Consider the following 13,404-nt stretch of genomic DNA (forward strand, 5'->3'; position numbering starts at 1 on the left):
AATTAAAATCATGTCTAAACTACATTTTAGACAATAGCAGTTATACACTACTATCCCTATAGGGTTAATTCTAAAATGTAGATTTTAGTGATTTAAAAAAAAATAATAATTAAATATATATATATATATGCGCCTTTCTTTTAGTTAAACCTGTAAGAAATAAAAAAATAGACCAAATTTTTGGGGGACCTAAAGCAGAAGAAACTGTACTAACATTATTAATAAAGTGGTTTAGTGATTTTTCTACTGGGAAAACAATTAGGAAAAAAACTAATTTATATATAATTAAAATTTCATGGAAGAAATCACGCTATTTCACAAGTTACTTTGCAAAAGAAAAACCAAGTAAGACATGCAGTATAAGTTGTGTGAGTTTTATAGCTGCACCCAGCACTATGCATCATGACTTCCAGTTCATTAGAGAACAGAGGTGGATGGTAAAGTCTTTCCACATCAAAAAATTAGTTATCCTGTGTGTTGCATCTCTTAAAGCTGGTAAATATCACTTCAGCAGATGTCACTGAATAGGACTTTTCAGCAGGTTCAGTCCAGCAGGGGTAGGTAGGCACTGGTGGTGCACGAGAAACGTGGGTGGCCATGGAGAGGTTAAAACCTGGGAACTGCTTTTGTTTTGTTTTCAGCAGAGCTACCTGAACCTCGTGACTCACTCAAGGACTATTTTACGGCTTGATGCTCTTCCACATTTCTTAAATATATTCTACATTAAACTTGAACTAAAATAGACAGAGAAGCAACTTACCGTAGAAATGATGAGTGCTGCAAGCTGGAAGTATTATTTTTAATCATGCCAAATCCTGCCTATGGGTCTGGAGTTTACCTGAGTTCAAGCTAAAATGAGGCTCGCGAACCCTTGCTGAGGAATAAAAAAATGATGCAGAAAAAAACCTTCCACATGGACTTTTTTAACATCTCAACAGGGACCAGCTTCTCAGGTGCTGGAGTTCAGGGCCTAGGAAGGAGCCAGAGCAATAGCCCCTTGCAAATAAAATTGTGGGAAGGGCTTAGATAGGAACCAGAACTTTTGGCAAGAGAGATGAGAAGGCAGGGGCAGGAATGTCAGGCAAGAAGGAGATGTCCATGAGAGCAGGAACGTATTGGGCAACCAAGAGCTGGAAAAGGTGAAAATGGGCTCAGAAGTCTTCAGCTGGACTGGCTTCATAGTGAGGGCACTGTGGACTGTCATGTCAGTTGCTTGTTGCTGAACAGAACAGCCCTACAAAACCATAGTTTCATTCAAATATACATCAAGAGGTGATATTAACGTTCCTTAGAGCTAAAATCAGTGCCATTGTTTGCCTTGTTTATTTTTAAATAGTTTAGGAAAAGTAAGATAACATGATGTCCAGAAATGTGACAATTGCTGAAAAACTAGCTCCTTAAACATGCTTTTTTATCTAGTTGCATTTTCATACATTCTTTAAGCGTTTCTTCACCACACTGATCAATGTGTTACAGTACTGTCCTTAATGGTTACAAAAATCATATCCACCAACCTTACAATGAAGCAATAGCCAGGACAAGAACATGTAGTTACAGTTAGCCTTCGATTTTATAACTAATCAAAAATAATTACTCTGGCACTACACTCTGACTTGAAAAAACAAAAACAAAAAAGCACTACCTTTGTTATTTTTACCGTCCATTTCAGAGGGTCCCAGAAAGCTGATGAAAGGAAATGAGTACAGCCTACTAGCTATCTGTCTCCTCCAAACATCAGTCCACAGTGTCCTCAAAAGAAGCCAAAAGGTCTTGTGCTCTTGAATGCCCTGGGAAGCAAAAAAAGCTGGAGCTGCCTGAGAACAGCTTGTATCTTCTGCAGGACATTTGTTACAGCCCCATGGGACTTGCTTTCTGGGTATTCATAAACTGCTCATTGTATGGACTTTTATTGAAACATGAGCCTGCAGCTCCTTCAGGGAACCTGTTGTTTTGCTGTTTCTGAGGCTTTATCAGGAATGAAACCTGATCACTGGTCTCCGTCACACCAGACCATGTGTCCATGTTACATCTGATGCAACTGCAATGAAACAACCACAACAGAGTTGTGGGGTACAAGTTAAGGCTTTGGGAAAGGTGTGTGTTACTGCAGGAGAGTAAGGGGGATCTCATGTTTCCCAGTAGATAATCAGGATCCAGGGGACAACAGGACAAGTTGTTCTTGCATTTGAAAGCCCTCAGTAGACAGCAATGGCTTATGGTCGATGTATGTGCAAATAAATACACACTTCATGTTGCAGGTGTGATCCCAGGAAACAAGGGAAAGGTGAGTTCTGCAGCTGATGCATTCTTTGCTCGTGTCCAAGACAAAGTGAATGGGAATTGAATCTGCAGATACTCAGAAGTGATCAAATAGGTAATTGAATTAAACAGACAAACAGTAACAACAACCCCTAAGCCCAAATGTATCTTGATCAAAGAGCAAGTGTTGATAATGCATGAGCTGCGATAAAACTGATTAGGCTGCTGACTGGGAGAAAACTGGTCTTTTTTTCACACTGTTACATTGACCAGAGCCTCTAAGTCTATTAATTCCTTAAAGCTGTGCCTGGGAAACACTTAGAGCATCACAGGACCTGTTCTTTGATAAATAACCTCAGTCAGGCCACAGATGCAATACATGCAGAGATAAATGAAACAGAAATCAGAGCCACACGTGTGGGCTGTGCTTCTTCCGCCAAAAGTGAGGTGAAAGTAATTAACTAGGTCTCAGAGAGAAATTGAAGCAGAAATCCCAAGGAGGTGGGTAGGGCAAGAGACGTTCATTCTAGGCTTGTTCATCTCACACCCCAGAGAAGCTGGGCAGGAAAGTGGCAGGGTAGCACTGTGTCTTTCAGCTCGCTGCAGGCCAGTCCCAGCTACTTTCTTTGCGTTTCATTTGGGAATTTAGTTTTGATCCTTTGCTTTCTTTTCCTGATATCTCCTAACCACCACTGAAGAGGAGTTGTGATCAGTGTAATCTTCACAGAGGTGTTTGACAGAAACATGCAGGTGGCATCCTGAAGACACTCACCAGACTGAAGCAATCATAATCTCATTCTTGTCCATCTGGAGTTCTTTAGTAGTCCTTAGGGGTCCTGCAAACAATATCCAAACTACACAAACAGCCTGTCACTTTTCCTTCCTGTTTATATGAAAGTATATGTTTGTACAGATAAACTTAGACCAGCTCATTACTGTAGGACTGACCTCCAGCCAGAGGGAGGGAACATCTGGAGGATAATAATTTTAGCCTTAGCTGTCTTCTCTGGGGACATGAAAAAGCTTTAATGCAATCTTCTGAAAGGCACAGGCCAGAAACTAACTTTGCTTGTGGGTTTTGGCTTTCTAAGCAGCTCCACGGGACTGTGGATAAAAAAAAATGGGAATACAGAAACGTGGGAGAAGAGACTCTTCTTCCCACTAAACTTTCAGAGGAGCAGTTGCAAGAAAATGAGGTTTCTTAGCCATCAGAGCAAAGGCTTTTCAAAAGCTCCCCAGGGATACAGGAATAAAGGTGTAACTGGCTTTCAGCAGAGTTTTCTCCAAGGTTTTAAAATCCCAGCCTGCTTGCCCCACTTACCCAGCCTTCATGACTATAGCATATGAGCACCTCACCATCTTTAACAGATCAATCTTCCCAGTGTCTCTGCTGAGCAGCACAGCTGTCACAGCTCTGGTTTACAGCAAGTGGTGAATGGCAGCACTGAGACCAAAGGCTAGAGCCACAAGAAGACTCCAGGATTGTTGCCCAGACCTATGAAATGTAACACGGATCTGGCAGCACATACAGCCTGAGGGCAGGTGCTTTTATGATATACTGGGATGCTCAAGGCTGTGCAGTGACAGCAAGTGTCCTTCCAGTGCCCCACAGGGACTGCAATATGTGGGGCACTGGGGGGCACATCACCACATCAGGAGGATTCAAGGACATCTGAGGATGTGAAGTCTCACCCCTAGTGTCACGCAAACCTTTCCATACACATAGTGAGCCCTTTACAGATGCCAGTCCTTGGGCAACTGAACAATTTCTCATTTCTGACTTAATTTCCTTCATCGCCATTTTTTTTTCCATCAGCATTGCCATTTAACCTGTTCTTTTCTCACCCTAGGATTTCACATAATTATTTTTTCATGAAGGTCCTGCTTTCTTCATATCATTAAGCCAAAGAAGTCACACTCAGTCTCCACATGGAGTTCCCATTGCCTTGATCACCCTTACAGACTTTCACCACATGTGCTCCAGTTTATCTTATTTTAAAACACAGCTGATCAGAGCTGAAAACAGTTTTCTAAACAAAAATCATACATAAAGCCTTGCACAGGAGTGATAATCCTTCCCTTCTCTAGGGGGAAGGTGTTGTCTGTCTCATCCTAAAACTTGACTAGATCTTTTTAGCCAACATTTTGTCTGCAGCTGGCAGGTCTCCTGCAGCCAGACTCACTTGCTGTGACTGCTTGAGAAGCACGAGGAGTCAGGTCTGCCTCATGTCTCACTTCTTGTTTTATGTTTAGCAGTCCCATGATCAGCACCTACTTCATACTTAACTTTTGGGGCTTTACTCAATGGGTTCCCTCCCACTGTGGGACAGAAAGGGATGGAAAGCCGCCCTCCTCTCTTTTGCCTATCTCGCATGTCATTAATATGGTGAAGAGGCTCAAAACTGACTCCCCCAAGTCTGAGGCTCTTGCTCATGGATGCTGTTTCTTTCTGAAGGTACAAAAGATTTTCTGAAGGCTTGAGGACATCATGGTTAGTGTGCTGCTCCATGAGACTCCATCCCCTTCCCCTGTACTTACTTAGTCAGGAAAGTGCTGGAGGGATTATACATTTGCCCTTGACGTACAGGACCATGGTGCTGAAAACAGTCTACACATTTTAGGCAGTTCCCACTGAAAGAGCCATGACAGCCAAGACAGCCAGCCCTGTTTGCCTTTTTTTTTTTCTTTAAACAGTGTTATCAGAGCTTTCTGAATAATTAGTAAATAGCAAAGGACAGTCTTGTGCTTTTGAAGTGCATGTCGTCTAACGCTGAGACCAATTTCTAGGGCATACAAGCGATTACTCTGAGGAATATGTCCAAGTGCGACAAGAAACAGCGCCCTGGAGCTCCCTATCACCTGCTGCATCCACGTGGCTGGGCACTTAGTCTCTTTTTTTTTTTTCATTAATACAATTCTCTACGGGAGCCCATAATCCAGTTTTAAATATGTCATAACCTTCTGGAATTTGTACCCAAGCTTTTTATGAAACTTTAAAAAAACTATGAAAAGGGCTATATTGTAACAGGAATACTGATGCTGCTGCAGTGCCTGGTGCCAGCCTTCCTGTGCTTCTGAGCTTGAAAGAAAACAAAGGAAAACTAAACATAGGAGTGAGAGCACAAAGGAAAAACTAAAGACCATACTGAGGTACCATTTGATTGAGGTATCGGGCAAATGCACTGTAATTGTTCAGCTCAGTTCTTAATGTAAGAATCTTCTTACATGGAGAAGTGTCTTTGATCTGAACAAGGGAACAAGTGCCTTTGATATGGAGAAAAATAAGTGTGGTTGGAGAGAGACATATCCTGTGCCTGTTGCATAATTCTGAAAATGTAACCAAAATGGAGCTCTTTGGTGAGCTACAGGCATCTTTGATGGGATTTGAACAAGGAAGTGGCTGGACAGGCTCTGGGAACTTGTGGTCTCTAAACTGCCATCAGCATTTTGGAAAGAAAAAGGTCTAGGTCTAAGCAGAGATGATTATGCAGAAAACACATTTAGAACCTATTTTGAAGTCGGTCCATGTTCTCTGTAATAACATTTCTTTACCGTGTTCCTAGTATTGCTTGGGAATGACAATTGAAAAGGAAACTACATTTTCTAGTGAAAAGCAAAACTTCTGTTCAGTTGAACTATTTGAAATGACCTCTGAAGGAACCATGTGCCTTGTATTTCTGGGACTGCAGTAACCAGGAACATCTCCCATGACTGATTGCATCAAAGTTTCATTCAGGATAAAACCAGATCTCTTCCTATAGGTAAAAGATGTTTTGACAAGACTTTCTGTTTTGTCTGCTGGGGGAAATCCTTAATTTGTCAACTAGAACAGTAGGAATCGCACCCAGGTATTACAGATCACTGTTACTGTTTCTTCTTCCATTGGACTTCCTATGTGTGCCGTGGGCTTACTATTGTTGTTGCTGTTCTGAGAAATGACAATCAGAAGATGTGATATGCTACTGTCTACACAATCAGGAGGAAAACACTAGAACACCAGAAACCTCCCCTTTTAAGTCAGGGAGCGTCAGGAGCGATGGAAAACACCAGATCCGCAAGTCACGCTGGTGTTCACATCCACCAGGCACCATGAGGCTATTAGTGACTGAGAAACAGTCAGTGTCACATACTTAAATTACTGTGTCATGGTGGCCTTTAGTAACACCCCATAAAAGGCCCTCAGAAGTCTTTCCCCAAACTCTCAGGAATGTGACAGAAAAGGCTTGTCCTCAGCCAGGCTCCAAGCAAGCCCAGCACATCTTAAAAAATGCAGTTCATAACTTACTGCGTCCCATTCTGTTACAGATACAGATGCAGCCATGCACACACATCTGGCCATGAGTGCGTGACAGCTGTCACCTCTCCAGCTGTTGCCCTGGGGTGCAAAGCTCTGCACCGTGGCATGCAGGACTCAGGACCCATGGTGGCTTCATGGGAAAGCAGGTGGAGCTGCAGTGGGACCCAGCAAAAGCAACCTGGTTTCATAATGCTCATCACCACTTCCAGTGTCTCACCGTTAGCACAGTAAATAGATAAAATGAAAGCAAGGGAACAGCCCAAGTTTCCCATGTACACTTAAAATTGCTGTCCACCAGGTTCACAGAAGCAGTGATACAAGTGGTACAAGTTAAGCTCCCAAGTGTTACTCATTTTTCTGGGTGTAAAAAGCCCCATTTTTAAAAATTCAAATATGGAGGGAATCTGCAATAAAGTACATGTGAAATAAATTAGTTGTTCATCCCCAGGCCCAGCAAGCCATAACTGTGACTGCCCTGTTCTTGTTCCTGTCTGGTTTTGGTCTCTGTGACTCATAAACCCAGCAGATGATTTCTCCAAAACCACAGCCATTGGCCCCTTCATCTACTTCTCCCCAGCTGATCTTTGGCTCATTTAGGACTTTGTTAATGTTTTGTTGACATAATGCTCTTGGCCATCCAAGGCTTCTTCGCCCTTTTCTGGACCCATGTTGGCTGCAGGATCCTGCCTGCTTTCCACTTCACTATGTGCCTGACCTAACCAGCTTTCCTACCATTGCTTACTGGCTGTAGTCCAGCTCTCTCAGACATTTCCAGACCCATAACCCAGCATGTTCTCTCAGCTCATGCTCTCTCCTAACATTATGAGATAAAGTGAAAAGTTTTAACTATTAGCATCCATATTTATTTCCACAATGTTGACACTTCGCTGCTTGTTGAAGGGTTTTCACCACCTTTTCTTCTCAACCTTTCCTCTGGCCTTTCTGTTGTACCAGTACAGGCTCACCAAGGATATAAAATTCCTCAGTACTACTGACCCTTACTTCCTCTTGTTGAGCTGCATCTGCTGTTCTCCTCCAGTGAAAAGCAAACGCAACTTACCCAGGTCTCCTTCCCGTGTCTGACGCTGCTTGGCACCTTTGCCTGAGTGCCAGGAGAAGGTGCTGCAAGGCTTCTGCTCACCCACACACACAGTGCTCCTGCCTTCAGCTGACACCACCTCAGCACTGCTGCCTGAGGTGTCCCTTAGCCCACCCAAAATAGAAGAGACAATCACCATTACTTTTGCCCAATTTCTGTCATTACCTTAAACCAACCTGCTGGTCTGGGGATGGGGTTTTACACCATGTTTACCATTAGCATAGAGTTGCAGCTTTGTTTTTCTATTTCTTCTGGCATCTCCCAGGCGCTATAACCTTCCCTGGGCTCTCTGAAACCCACCACAACTATGAGGAGACCGTTGCCAAGGCGGTATGGCCTGTGGTATGTCCCAGCTCTCCGGTGCCTGTTCTGGAGACCCTGCCAGCTCCACACACAATCATCTTCCATCTCTGAAGCCTTCTCATCTACCCCCATCAACAGCTGCTGTCCTTTCCTATACAGCCAGGCTTGTCTTGCTGGTTGGAGATCTCACTGTAATTAAGCACATAAACAAGACATTCCCAGTTATGATTATTGCAGTTAGCAGATGTGTCTCTGGCCTGGTCAAGCCACAGTGCTCTCCACTGTAGAAGACACCCCTCTGGGACTGACTGTTGTTTTCTTGTTAACTTGTGCCATGTTTCCATGAACATGGTTTTGTCCAAAAGAGATCCCAAGAGCACAAGCTCATATGTTTTGTACAGGACAGCTCACCTCAACAAACATTTGCAGTGAGGATCATGCCTGGAGTACCAGTTTTATCTTTCATTCATTGCCTTTCTCTGTTTGTATCAAAACACAAAGTGGGATTGTGGGAGAACACAGTGAAAAATAATACTTCAAAAAATTTCAGTGTGGAAAGGTTGCTACATGTTTCTGGCACAGGGGTCTGAATTAGAAAACTTCAAATATGTAAACAACCGCAAAATGCTACAGAAGATCATCCCAATCACATCTGCCACATGACTGACTTTATTATAAGTGGAAGCCCTGCAGGTACTAAACTTGGATTTTTTTAATACTTTCAGATATTTTGTGAGCTTCAGAAGGGAATACTTGGCATAAATACTGCTTGCAACAGGGCTTCTCTAGCAAGTGTATTAATCTTACGGGATCTGCCAAAATGAAAAATCCATCCATCTTTCCATGGATTTCTTGTATCTTTTGGCATGTTCATACAATAGGAAAGAATTTGGGGGGTTTAATTATGGTTATTGTTTTGGAAGCTCAGTAGTGCTCTTGACACTTTAATCCTGGTAGCTGAACCGTGCAGTGAAACCACTGGCCTGTGTACTTACTGCAGACTGGAAAACTTAGAAAGGACTTGATAAAAGTTATTTCTCTCTGTAAAGTCCTGAAGGTGCCAGTAGGTTTGGGTCCTGGTGCTGACCCACAGCTGGGGCAGAAGGAGGCTGAGGTTTCCCGGCAGCCAAGTGAGGAGCGAGATCCCCTGCGTCAAACGTCCCCATCGGATCCCGTCCCATCCCCACAGCAGCTTCCAGAGCCGACACACTGCAAACCCCCCTGGCTGGGCTCATGGCACTGGTTTCCTCGGGTGTCCGAGAGGCGATGTCTAAAATTTCTTTTCTCAGCAGGCCGTGTTCAGTTCAGCGGTAATAACATGTTTGCTGCAGGATGCAAAAATAGAAATGTATGGCTATGGTAATCCCTCCCTGAAAGCCTGGCCGGTGTTGCTTAGGGAAAGGCTGAACACCTAAGCTAACTGCCCCATCACACTTCCTTGCACGTTTTTCATCGGCTTTAGCTGTACCTGTGCTGCAAGCTGAGGGCAGCCAAGCCTGAGAGGCAGTGACGAGTAAAAAAATAAATCAAGGGCTTTGTTTCAACAGGCTTTTCTGTTAAATAAATTCTGTAAATTTTGAAATCTTACATCTGCTTGGAAGTATTTTTAGCTAGCTTTGGTAAAAACCTTGCCTTAAGTCTCTGGAGCTAAAACCAGATCCCAGCAAACCAAAATGCAATCCCTGTCTTTCAGTGCATTTACCTGGGTGAATCTCCAGCTTTTGTCACAGTGGCAGACACTTAGCACTTTCGTTTCAGGTATATTTTTTCATACAAGTAAAAGGCAGAGAACAACAACAACAACATTTATGAAAGTAAAAAAAACATGATGGTGAAAAAAATAGTTTATGGGAGTTCAGGCTAATATAGCAGAAACTAAATGAACTTCATTCTTTTAAACATGGATCTGGGCATCAAGTCCACATCAAAGAATTAATGTGGTACTTTGTTGGCCAGATTTTTAGATGTTTGCCACATAAATCACTGGAGAAGCCCCTTGGTCATTTTTTAACTTGCAATAATGGCATAATGAAAGGGAAATTGAAGGAGTTAAGCTGAACCTTGCTAATACATGCAGACTCCCTCCCAGCAGAAAACATAACTGGTCTGATAATATACCAGGCAGAGTATATGTAATGCATATATCAGTATACAATGTTTACTCACAACACCGTGGGATGCTTGAACTAGAAATGCCCATTATGAGGTAGTTTTTAAGGTGATCATGCTGACAGTGCTGAGGGAGAAGCTCCTCAGCTGTTCCCTGATGTCCCTGTGCCTCCTCCTGTGATGCACCCCTGGCTTTGGGGGCAGGCGAGGATCTCGTACTGCTCATTGCATGTCCCACAACATTTCCAGTGGCATCGCACACGGAACAGCAAGTAACTCAGGGACTGCAGTTTGGGCTGGATAATGGCCTTTTGTTCGCAGCCCTGTGGCAGAGCATTGCCTGCCTGCTCCTGGCACCATGGTATGGCATTGCCTGCCTGCTCCAGCCCCTGCCTGTCAGAGGCAAACAAGAGCTGCTGCAGGCACAGGCCTGTCCATGCCACCCCTCCCAAAACACTCTCCCCATGTGCCAGCAATGCTCTGAGTGAGCTGATGCTGCCCCAGTCACAGCCCTCCATAATCCTCAGCACCCCAACATGGTTGCTGGGGGGGTTTGCAGCCTTTTGCGGGGTGCAGCTCTTTGTGGTTGTGTGCAGGAGCTGAGGACCCCATGGCATGCCTGCAGCTGGTTCATTTATATATTTAGTGTCCCAATGCCACACATTTCCTGCACCAAACCCCGACAGTTCTCCAGCTGAGGAGAAGCCAGATGTGCAGCCCCACCTTGGGGTCCGTCTCACAATTATCATTGCTGGGCTCTCTCCGGTTTGAATATAACAGCCAGGACAAAGAAAGGGTTTCCGGGACTTTCTTCACCCATTTATGCTGCCTGAAGCAATGCATTTCTCATAGAAATGTGACATCCCTGGACCTCAGCAGCCCAAAGGCAGAGCTGCAGTTACGCGGGGGACAAGAGAAACAAAACAAGGAGGAGAGCAGAGCAGTCTTGAAAGCAGGAGTCCAGAAGGAAGAGAGGGGCACCAGGCGGGTGGCAGCTTGCTCAGGGACCTGCCTGCAGCTGCCTGCATCCACTGCCCTGCCAGCACATCTCTGCCTGGGGCTGGATCCGGCAGCACTTGGACGGGCAATGGAGGGAACTGTGACTGGCACTTTGGAGTAGGATAATTACAATCTGGGCTCTGCAAGTGTGGCTTAGCTTTCACTGAAATAAACTGCTCAAATCTATGATGAATATCAACATTGTAGGCACAAGGGGCAAGGCAGTAAATTGTAGTAGGATGAAATACCTACACTTAATTATGTCAAATTATATAGAATTTGAGAGAGTTTTTCTGACGCATGCTATTTAAAGTTATGCCCAAGTACACTTCCTTGCCTGAATAAAGCAGCTCTTGTTGAAAGATGTGGGCTTGCTTTGTAGTTTATGATTTACAGTCTTCACTACATTTTGTCACTTTCTTGTTTCTTGACTGAGATGTTTCTGAACATCTCATTTCAGATAATGGGACGCAACTAGAGTGCTGAGCTATATACAGCCTCTTAAAAATGTATGAGCAGTGTTTTGTTTTCTGTTTTTTTTTTCCTCTAAGATACTCATGCACCTTGAGTATGCTTTTCACCAGAGTGTATAACACATACAGCCAGTAGTCATTGCTCTACCAGCCTAAAATTCACACACCTCTACACCAGCTGGATGGAGCCAAGCCCACCAACCTCCATTGCTGACACTTTTCGATCAAACCAATAAGAAGGGTATAAATACCCCCAGATCAGCCCAGCTGAGCTCACCCTTTGGCTCCGTGTCATTAGCAGCCTCTGGGGTTGAGCACCAGTTTGGGATGCTGCCTCAGGAGCCCTGTGCCACCCGGCCGGGCTTGGCTCGCTCCCATCGTAGTGGGGCTGGCAAATTACAAAGTGAGGAGCCTTGGTCTCGGGGCAGAGGGACACCTAATCATTTCCACTGTGGGCAGAGGAAACGACTGGCTGGTGAAGCCGAAAGGGTTGCCACCCACGCAGCCTTGGAAAGAAAAGAGGGTTTATGTGCAAATGAGAGCCTGAAATCTTCCTGCTCAACCAGCTTGATGTGTGAGGACCATGCAGAGAGCAAGCCCACAGCAGCGTGCTGGTGAGGATGCACAGCGTGCTGGCAGAGCATCCCAAATTTCATTTAGCCTCAGTAAGCACAACACTGAGCTGGTGGTGGTGGCCCAGACCTAAATCACTCATTCAGGAAGCATTTGTGATCTGGCATTCCTGCCAGCGCACGGTCCCCAGCGCCCTTCCCAAGCCAGAGGGACATGCTGGAGGTGATTGGTTCTGCAGAAGCCCTGTTGTCATCTCAGCCAGCACAGCTGGGACCTGGTGAAGGATGGGGAAGTGTTGATGTTTTCCCAGTGTACAGGATCCTGTATTTCTCAGACACAGTGTCAGGTCTTTAAACTCCCTGGCAATGAATGGGGAGTGTTCGCAGTCATAACTCACCTTGTTGCAAGGGACTGCAGTGAGGCTTGCCTAGTAGATTTCTCAGCATAGCATCAGAGTTGCTAAAAGGATCAAAAGAGGTTCACAAATAAGTAATAAAAGAACAAAACCCCACTTGAATTTAACTATTCTCCCCTTGGCTGAAAAGCAAGAAAATAAATCCAAGAACCCACTTAGAAAATGGACCCATTTTTCATACCTAATTGAAGGATAGTAAGGTTTCATCTAGGGATGTGGACAGATGTTACAAACACGCAAAAATAAATTACTAAAACCCAAGGATTCTTTCATTAACAATAAAAATAATTGAACTCATTGGGAAAGATACTCTGAACTTCAGTCTCAGGGAACCAGATTCACTCAAGAGCAGTGTCACTCATTTCAGTGAGTGCGTATATTAATAGAAACAGACACACGCAAATATCAGTTTGCTTTTACAGCTATGCTCCGCCTAGATCATTTTAACCATAGCAATAATGTAAACATCCTCCTCCCCAAAACAGCAGGCTGAGTGCAGGCAGTTCCTGTGCTGCCACAAAGCAGCTTTGCAAGAGCAGAAGCAGCATCAGCCTGAGGAGAGTGGGCTGGTGCAGCAACAGCAGAAACCCAGACAAATTTGCGCGGGGCTTCACTTAGCTCAGTGTTGTGGTAGCTAAGCGCTCCGTTACTGAAGCCGACAGCAAAACTCTCAGCGATTTCACTGCTCGTAACACAAGATGAATCACAGGCTCTTTGCTGAAAGCTAATGAGATAAAGTGCCATCTCCCAAAGGCTCACCCTGTGAGTATGACAACACCCCTGTCACAGCCTGAGTGAGTGTTTCAGGCACTTGATGGTCCTGAGCAGTGAAGAGCTGTAAGTCACCAAAACTGCCTCCAACCTGGGGAGAGGAACA

The sequence above is a fragment of the Streptopelia decaocto genome (genome assembly GCF_964273445.1).
Source record: "Streptopelia decaocto genome assembly, chromosome: 3".
Lineage (NCBI taxonomy): Eukaryota > Metazoa > Chordata > Aves > Columbiformes > Columbidae > Streptopelia > Streptopelia decaocto.